Genomic DNA, 10,094 nt, shown 5'->3' with positions numbered 1-10,094 from the left:
CAGTCCGGAGCCAGCAGAGACGGCCCACAGTCCGGAGCCGAGAGACGGCCCACAGTCCGGAGCCGAGAGAGACGGCCCACAGTCCGGAGCCGAGAGAGACGGCCCACAGTCCGGAGCCGAGAGAGACAGCCCACAGTCCGGAACCGGCACAACGAGAGTCGCCCTACAGTCCGGAATCGGCGCAGCGAGAGTCGCCCTACAGTCCGGAATCGGCGCAGCGAGAGTCGCCCTACAGTCCGGAATCGGCGCAGCCAGAGTCGCCCTACAGTCCGGAATCGGCGCAGCCAGAGTCGCCCTTCAGCCCGAGGTCTCCAGCGACGCGCATCAGCCGGAGGTCTCCAGCAACGCACATCAGCCCGAGGTCTTCAGCGATGCGCCATAGCCCAGAGACTTCGGGAGGGGTAACATTTAATAAGTATTTAGCGGGGGTGGACAGGTTAGGTTGGGGAGTAAGGCCGGAGCCTGAGCCACCTCCATAGTAGGTGGGTTGGGGAGGGGGGTGTAGCACAAGAACCGTCGGTGACGGTGGCCACCCTCCCCTTCCTTTAGTTTGGGATTATTTTTGTTTTGGGGTTATTTTTTTATTTATTTTTGTTTAAGGTGCATCCGGGGTCTGCACCTTTGGGGGGGGGGGGGGGGGGGTACTGTCACGTTCTGACCAGTAAAGGGGTTATTTGTTATTGTAGTTTGGTCAGGACGTGGCAGGGGGTGTTTGTTTTATGTGGTTCGGGGTTTGTTGGGCTATGTATTATGTAAGAGGGATGTTTGTTTAGAGTGTTCCGTGGTTTTTGGGCTATGTTCTTTTTAGTTTATTTCTATGTTAGTTCTAGTCTTTCTATGTCTATGTTAGTTAATGGGGTTGCCTTTCAATTGGAAGCAGCTGCCTCTCGTTGTTTCTAATTGAAGGTCTTATTTAATAGCGATGTTTTTGTAATGGGATTTGTGGGTTGTTGTCTCCTGTTTAGTGTCTGAGCACCTGATAGGACTGTTAGTGTCGTTCGTTTGTTTTGTATACGTGATTTGTTTGTTTTTCCTTCTTCACATTAAAAAGAAGATGAGTATACACGTTCCCGCTGCGTTTTGGTCTGATCCTTACGACACCCGTTACATTTATTGCTTCTTTAATCAGGACAAAAGTTTTCAGCTGTGCAAACATAATTATAAAAGGGTTTTCTAATGATCAATTAGCCTTTTAAAATGATAAACTTGGATTAGCGAACACAACGTGCCATTGGAATACAGGATTGATGGTTACTGATAATGGGCCTCTGTACGCCTATGTAGATATTCCATGAAAAAATCTGCCGTTTCCAGCTACAATAGTCATTTACAACATTAACAATGTCTACACTGAATATCTGATCAATTTGATGTTATTTTAATGGACAAAAAAAATTGCTTTTCTTTCAAAAACAAGGACATTTCTAAGTGACTCCAAACCTTTGAACGGTGGAGTATGGTGCGTAGAAATCCGAAGAGGGTGGCCAGCAGAGATAGGTGGGATGTGCTGAGGGAAGCTGAGGGTTGGGATGTAGAATTGGAGACAAATGGGAGTGGAGTTTCTGGGCGGGGGATCAAATATAAAAAATCAAAATAAAACAAACAAAAAGTAAGTTTAAATGACACTGAGGGGCAGTGTTTGCCTGTTGTCTGAGGCTGATGCCGTGCAGGTGTTTGTACACATGTATATACACACTCTCATTCAAATGCACACGTGCACATACACGGACACACACACACATGTAAACAGTGCCATACATGCACTCAAACATATTCAGTTGACCTTGCTGTTATGATTTTTGTTGTCTTTAGTTTTTTGTATTGTTGTTTTCTGTTTTCCTTTGTCTATTTCTTTTTTTTCTTTTGTTCATTTTCTTGGTTATGGGGGGTGGGGAATGTTTTGTTTTTTTGTTTTCTCTGGGGGGGTCTCGGATGGTTGAGGGGCAGCTCTTGGGAAACTGTGGGGGGGGATCTTGGAGGACTGGTAGCCTGGCGGTTGGGAGCTTGGGCCAGTGGCTGATGGATCGCTGGTTCGGGTCCTTGTTTTTGACCTTGTGGGAGATCTGTCGACGTGCCCTTGAGCAGGGTGTTGACCCTGGTTGCTTCTGTGTGTTGCTCTGGATGGGAGTCTGTTAGATGACTAATGTGATGTAGTTGTTGAGCGGCTTCACTGCAAGTCTATTGTATGTTTTAGATACTCAATAATAACAACAACAACAACAAATAATAATTACCAAAAAGGTTATAAACTGTTATGTTTTTGTTAACTTATTTTTGTTTTAATGTGTTTTGTTAACATCCTTGAATCGTCAGGTAGTAGTTGGAGATATGGTCTAAAATGCACAATGATTCAATGTGTTGATTTTATTTAAAACGGAAGGAACTGGGGGAAGATGTACGTAGAATAACGCCATATTTATTGTGTTGAAAGCATAATATGATAACAGTTGAAAGGCTTTATTCGAGTGGTCTTGGTGTTGAGGATGGATTTGACACACTTTTCTGCTCTTTTAATAGGAATATTTTTAAGTAGGGCTGCATTTATTCTGTGGACTACTGGGATATTGAATGTTTTGGGTTACATCGATATTATTACAATTTCTATGTATCGCTGTGCAAGCAAACCCAATATGAAAACAATTCTATGTGTAATTAGAGAGGTGAATTAGAATAGACTACAGACTTTACTGGTCAAAGCTTATTGTTTGTCATTCTGCCAGTCTTTTTTCTGAAAAGAAAATCCAGTGGCACTGGCAGAACCATGAGCTCACAGAATCTCATTGTGTTTGCTTCTTGTAATGATATAACCCTTAACCTCATTGCCACATTGCTGTTGTATTGTCCACTGGGTAAAGCTAATAAATATTATACTACTGATGTTAATTTAAAAGATTAATGTATGACCATATAAAACATCAAATCTATGAGAGGGTTCCCAAATACACAGATTATCCATTATATTGACCAGATACTCTAACAATGAAAATAAATTACTTCAAAAATGGAAGGCAGTCGGGAGGAGGCATGATCGGGTGGGACCATTCTAGCCAATGAGAGGGCACAACCGTTTCCACTAGTTACCACTGATACAAAGTCAAAATTAGCCATTATTGTAAAAAAAAAAATATGTAAACTAACATTAGGTTTTTAGTCATCATTTAAGGTTATCGTTAGGCATAAGGTTAGTAGTGTGTTTAGGGTTGTGTTTAAAATCACATTTAAAGAAGATATATTGTAAAAAGAGGCAGGGTTTATGACCTTGTGGCTGTGGTGACTAGTAACGACTTGGCCCAACTCCCATATAAAGTGTTTTTTATTACTTTTATAGATAACTTTGACACCTTCTGGAAACAGAAGATACTCTACAGGAATGACGGAGTCCATCCAAGTCATCTTGGCTCCTGGATACATTTCAAGGCTGTGTTGAAACAATGACTTATCAATGACCCAAGACCAGCTCAGCTAATCCCCACCATTGTGACAATGAGTCATCATAATGCTGCATTAAATGTGCATTATCCTAAGGGCGTTGGCAGACACAATGTAAGTAACTTAATTTATGTCCCCCGAATTGCCCTGAATACCTTTGTTAATCCTACTGCTATTTGATACAGTAATCATGAGCCTATGAACCAGAGTTACACTGTTAGCACAGAGAGTTACTGTTAGCACTGTGCCCTAGTAGGTAAGACCACTTTGTGCAGCTCACCCTGCACTATCAAGTCTACTTCTGATAAGCTTCCCAGTAAAGCATTAAAAACAATCAAACAACGCAGAAAAGTGCAAAAAAAATTGCCCATATTAACATATGCAGCCTGAGAAACAAGTTACATGAAATTAATAACTTGCTTGTAACAGATGACATTAATATTCTGACTATCTCTGAAACTCACTTAGATAATACCTTTGATGATACAGTGGTAGCAATACATGGTTATAACATCTACCGAAAAGACAGAAATGCCAACGGAGGTGGTGTTGCGGTCTATATTCAGAACCACATTCCTGTAAAGCTTAGAGAAGATCTAATGTTAAATACTGTTGAAGTAATATGGCTACAGGTTCATCTGCCTCACCTAAAGCCCATTCTTGTGGGAAACTGCTATAGACCACCAAATGCTAACAGTCAGTATCTGGATAATATGTGTGAAATGCTTGATAATCTATGTGATATCAACAAAGAAGTATATTTTCTGGGTGATTTAAATATTGACTGGCTCTCATGGAAACAGAAGATACTCTACAGGAATGACGGAGTCCATCCAAGTCATCTTGGCTCCTGGATGCATTTCAAGGCTGTGTTGAAACAATGACTTATCAATGACCCACTAAAGAAAAAACTTCAAACTGTAACCAGTGCCTGCAACCTGGTTCAGGTTGTCAGTCAACCTATCAGGGTATTTACAAACAGCACAGGAATGAAATTACATTTACATTTACATTTACATTTACATTTACGTAATTTAGCAGACGCTCTTATCCAGAGCGACTTACAAATTGGTGCATTCACCTTAAGATATCCAGTGGAACAACCACTTTACAATAGTACATCTATATCTTTTTTTTGGGGGGGGGGGGGGGGTTAGAAGGATTACTATATCCTATCCCAGGTATTCCTTAAAGAGGTGGGGTTTCAGGTGTCTACGGAAGCTGGTGATTGACTCCGCTGTCCTGGCGTCGTGAGGGAGCTTGTTCCACCATTGGGGTGCCAGAGCAGCGAACAGTTTTGACTGGGCTGAGTGGGAACTGTGCTTCCGCAGAGGTAGGGGGGCCAGCAGGCCAGAGGTGGACGAACGCAGTGCCCTTGTTTGGGTGTAGGGCCTGATCAGAGCCTGAAGGTACGGAGGTGCCGTTCCCCTCACAGCTCCGTAGGCAAGCACCATGGTCTTGTAGCAGATGCGAGCTTCAACTGGAAGCCAGTGGAGTGTGCGGAGGAGCGGGGTGACGTGAGAGAACTTCGGAAGGTTGAACAACAGACGTGCTGCGGCGTCCTGGATGAGTTGTAGGGGTTTAATGGCACAGGCAGGGAGCCCCGCCAACAGGGAGTTGCAGTAATCCAGACGGGAGATGACAAGTGCCTGGATTAGGACCTGCGCCGCTTCCTGTGTAAGGCAGGGTCGTACTCTGTGAATGTTGTATAGCATGAACCTACAGGATCGGGTCACAGCCTTGATGTTAGCGGAGAATGACAGGGTGTTGTCCAGGGTCACGCCGAGGCTCTTAGCACTCTGGGAGGAGGACACAATGGAGTTGTCCACCGTAATGGCGAGATCATGGAAAGGGCAGTCCTTCCCCAGGAGGAAGAGCAGCTCCGTCTTGCCGAGGTTCAGCTTGAGGTGGTGATCAGTCATCCACACTGATATGTCTGCCAGACATGCAGAGATGCGATTCGCCACCTGGTTATCAGAAGGGGGAAAGGAGAAGATTAATTGTGTGTCGTCTGCATAGCAATGATAGGAGAGACCATGTGAGGATATGACAGAGCCAAGTGACTTGGTGTATAGCGAGAATAGGAGAGGGCCTAGAACTGAGCCCTGGGGGACACCAGTGGTGAGAGCACGTGGAGCGGAGACGGATTCTCGCCACGCCACCTGGGAGGAGCGACCTGTCAGGTAGGACGCAATCCAAGAGTGAGCCGCGCCGGAGATACCCAACTCGGAGAGGGTGGAGAGGAGGATCTGATGGTTCACAGTATCAAAGGCAGCAGATAGGTCTAGAAGGATGAGAGCAGAGGAGAGAGAGTTAGCTTTAGCAGTGCGGAGAGCCTCCGTGACACAGAGAAGAGCAGTCTCAGTTGAATGACCAGCCTTGAAACCTGACTGATTTGGATCGAGAAGGTCATTCTGAGAGAGATAGCAGGAGAGCTGGCCAAGGACGGCACGTTCAAGAGTTTTGGAGAGAAAAGAAAGAAGGGATACTGGTCTGTAGTTGTTGACATCGGAGGGATCGAGTGTAGGTTTTTTGAGAAGGGGTGCAACTCTCGCTCTCTTGAAGACGGAAGTGACGTAGCCAGCGGTCAAGGATGAGTTGATGAGCGAGGTGAGGTAAGGGAGAAGGTCTCCGGAAATGGTCTGGAGAAGAGAGGAGGGGATAGGGTCAAGCAGGCAGGTTGTTGGGCGGCCGGCCGTCACAAGACGCAAGATTTCATCTGGAGAGAGAGGGGAGAAAGAGGTCAAAGCATAGGGTAGGGCTGTGTGAGCAGGACCAGCGGTGTCGTTTGACTTAACAAACGAGGATCGGATGTCGTCGACCTTCTTTTCAAAATGGTTGACGAAGTCATCAGCAGAGAGGGAGGAGGGGGGGGAGGAGGATTCAGGAGGGAGGAGAAGGTGGCAAATAGCTTCCTAGGGTTAGAGGCAGATGCTTGGAAGTTAGAGTGGTAGAAAGTGGCTTTAGCAGCAGAAACAGAGCAGGAAAATGTAGAGAGGAGGGAGTGAAAAGATGCCAGGTCCGCAGGGAGGCTAGTTTTCCTCCATTTCCGCTCGGCTGCCCGGAGCCCTGTTCTGTGAGCTCGCAATGAGTCGTCAAGCCACGGAGCAGGAGGGGAGGACCGAGCCGGTCGGGAGGATAGGGGACATAGAGAGTCAAAGGATGCAGAAAGGGAGGAGAGGAGGGTTGAGGAGGCAGAATCAGGAGATTGGTTGGAGAAGGATTGAGCAGAGGGAAGAGATGATAGGATGGAAGAGGAGAGAGTAGCAGGAGAGAGAGAGCGAAGGTTGCGACGGCGCAATACCATCTGAGTAGGGGCAGAGTGAGTAGTGTTGGAGGAGAGCGAGAGGGAAAAGGATACAAGGTAGTGATCGGAGACTTGGAGGAGAGTTGCAGTGAGATTAGTAGAAGAACAGCATCTAGTGAAGATGAGGTCAAGCGTATTGCCTGCCTTGTGAGTAGGGGGGGACGGTGAGAGGGTGAGGTCAAAAGAGGAGAGTAGTGGAAAGAAGGAGGCAGAGAGAAATGAGTCAAAGGTAGATGTAGGGAGGTTAAAGTCACCCAGAACTGTGAGGGGTGAGCCATCCTCAGGAAAGGAACTTATCAAGGCGTCAAGCTCATTGATGAACTCTCCAAGGGAACCTGGAGGGTGATAAATGGTAAGGATGTTAAGCTTGAATGGGCTAGTGATTGTGACAGCATGAAATTCAAAGGAGGCGATAGACAGATGGGTCAGGGGAGAAAGAGAGAATGTCCACTTGGGAGAGATGAGGATTCCAGTGCCACCACCCCGCTGGCCAGATGCTCTCGGGGTGTGCGAGAACACGTGGTCAGACGAGGAGAGAGCATTAGGAGTAGCAGTGTTTTCTGTGGTAATCCATGTTTCCGTCAGCGCCAAGAAGTCGAGGGACTGGAGGGTAGCATAGGCTGATATGAACTCTGCCTTGTTGGCCGCAGACCGGCAGTTCCAGAGGCTGCCGGAGACCTGGAACTCCACGTGGGTCGTGCGCGCTGGGACCACCAGGTTAGAGTGGCAGCGGCCACTTGATGTGAAGCGTTTGTATGGCCTGTGCAGAGAGGAGAGAACCGGGATAGACCGACACATACTTGATAGGCTACAGGAGAGGCTACGCTAATGCAAAGGAGATTGGCATGAAAAATTAACTAAACAAATCAAATCAAATTTATTTTTATATAGCCCTTCGTACATCAGCTGATATTCTCAAAGTGCTGTACAGAAACCCAGCCTAAAACCCCAAACAGCAAGCAAAGCATGTGAAAGAAGCACGGTGGCTAGGAAAAACTCCCTAGGAAAAACTCCCTAGAAAGGCCAAAAACCTGGGGAAGCGAGAGAGCAGGGCCTCCCTCACTAACAATTCACTGAAACACTAAAACACTCAAATATAACTTTTCTAGCTACCACTAGAAATTAAAATTGATGTAAACTACAGTGGTTCAATGTTTCCAGGAATAGGCTCAAACTTAGTTTATTCCGCTAGCTAACTTGGTACAGTATTCTTCCGTGAAAACCCACCTAGTGCACCGTGTCCTATGACACCGTAGCTAACTAGCTAACTAGCATGCTAGCATCCTATAACACACGGTTAGCACCAATACTTGGTAACAACAAGCTACCAATGGATCATTCGTGTCTGTGTCTAGTTCATAACGCAGAAGTAATTAAACGTTGGCTAGCCTGTTGGGGCTAGGGGGCAGTATTGAGAATTTTGAAAAAAATATGTGCCCATTTTTAACTGCCTCCTACACCAACTCAGAAGCTAGGATATGCATATTATTAACAGATTTGGATAGAAAACACTCTGAATTTTCTAAAACTGTTTGAATGGTGTCTGTAAGTATAACAAAACTCATATGGCAGGCAAAAACCTGAGAAAAAATAATAATTTTGTGGCTGTACTATTTTTTTGAGTTATTGTTAATAGATAACACAGTGAGAAAGGATTCATTTCGCACTTCCTACGGCTTCCACTAGATGTCAACGATCTTTATAAAGTTGTTTGAAGCGTCTATGATGAACAGAGACCGGATGACAAGGAAGAGAAGTTGACCTCCCTGGGATGTCGTCACTTCATTATTGGCTGCACCTGCGCAATCATGTGATGCGAGACATTTTTCAGAAACGTTTTTCAAGACACAGGAGAGGTCGGGTTGAAACATTACTGATGTTTCACGTTAAAAATGGCTCTAAAGATTGATGCTAAACAACTTGGAGTTTGGACAAGTTATGAACATCAATTATGAACTTTGTTGAAACAAACCACATTTGTTGTGGACATGGGATTCCTGGAAGTGCAAATGGATGAAGATAATCAAAGGTAAGGGATTATTGACAATAGTAATTTTGATATTACATGGTTACAAGATGGTGCTAACCTGTATAGCCTAGCCTATTGTTCTTAGCACAGCACCCGGTTTATTGCAAATTGTGATTTCCCAGTAAAGTTATTTTGAAATCTGGCAATGCAGTAGCATTTACGAAATGTTAAACTTTAATTATTTGAATGACAATATTATAATTTACCAATGTTTTCGAATAGTAATTTTGTAAATTGTAACGTTGTTCACCGGAAGCATTTCAGAGAAGAAAAAAAATCTGCATTTCACCGCTACTGTAAAATGCTGTTTTTGGATATAAATATGAACTTGGTGGAACAAAAAATGCATGTATTGTATAACATAATGTCCTAGGAGTGTCATCTGAGGAAGATTGTCAAAGGTTAGTGCATAATTTTAGCTGGTTTTAGCTTTTGGTGACGCCTGTCTTTGAATTGACAAAACATTACACACAGCTATTTTCAATGTACTCTCCTAACATAACCTAACTTTATGCTTTCGCCGTAAAGCCTCTTTGAAATCGGACAATGTTGTTGGATTTAGGAGATGTTTATCTTTCAAATGGTGAGAAATAGTTGATTGTTTGAGAAATTGAAATTATTAGATTCTTGCAGTTTTGAATTTCCCGCCATGGTCTCTTGACAATGAATCCCATTACCGGGCACCGATCCCCAAGAGGCTAGCTAACACAAAGTCAGTCCTGCTAGTTACACAAGTGGACTACACATCTAGAATGTTCAGAGAGTTAAGCTTACGTTGCAAATATCTTATTGACTAAAAATGATACAGCTAGCTGGTAGGGTTAGCTAGCTAGCAGTGGGCGCGTTGTAGACTGTTAGAAAATGAAGCTGGCTAGCTAACCTCGATAGTTACTCTGTACTACGCCTTTATCTTGATACAAAGACAACTATGTAGCTAGCTAACATTACACTAGTCAAATCGTTAAGTTGTAATGTATATAGTTTCTACAGTACTGCTAACTGGTAAAGTTGGCTTGCTAGCAGTGGCTGTGATGTTATGGTGTTGACGCCGTTTCGGAAAACGGCGCGAACGAACGAATACAGCTGGCTAGCTAACCTTGTTAGTTCCTCAGAGCTACACCTTTATCCTTGATACAAAGACAGCAGATACAACTATGTAGCTAGCTAACAATACACTAATCAAATCGTTCCAATGTAATGAAATGTAATATTACCCTCGGAGCGAGGTGCAGCACGACCACTCACTCCGGCATCCGGAAGAAATCATCTACATGTATTGATCACACCTTTACTAATGCTGCAGAAATTTGCTTTAAAGCAGTATCCAAA

Source organism: Salmo salar, chromosome 09, assembly GCF_965601325.2.
Source record: "Salmo salar chromosome 09, fSalSal1, whole genome shotgun sequence".
Taxonomy (NCBI): domain Eukaryota; kingdom Metazoa; phylum Chordata; class Actinopteri; order Salmoniformes; family Salmonidae; genus Salmo; species Salmo salar.
This window is presented reverse-complemented; position numbering follows the sequence as displayed.